Genomic DNA, 222 nt, shown 5'->3' with positions numbered 1-222 from the left:
ATAAGGTATAATTGGAAATTTTGGGTTTGAAGAAACAAAGAAGATATTATAAATATGAAAATTTTTTCACAGTTACAAAAAAACAATAGTATATAAAATAAAGCTTAAATTTATTGTTTTATATAAATAATTTTTTGCAAATTTTATTATCAGTATTTTTTTTATATTTTATGATTTAATAATATTTTTTTGTATTTTCTGAAAAATTTTATTTTTCATTTA

The sequence above is a fragment of the Penaeus monodon genome, chromosome 32 (genome assembly GCF_015228065.2).
Source record: "Penaeus monodon isolate SGIC_2016 chromosome 32, NSTDA_Pmon_1, whole genome shotgun sequence".
In the NCBI taxonomy this organism is placed as follows: domain Eukaryota; kingdom Metazoa; phylum Arthropoda; class Malacostraca; order Decapoda; family Penaeidae; genus Penaeus; species Penaeus monodon.
This window is presented reverse-complemented; position numbering follows the sequence as displayed.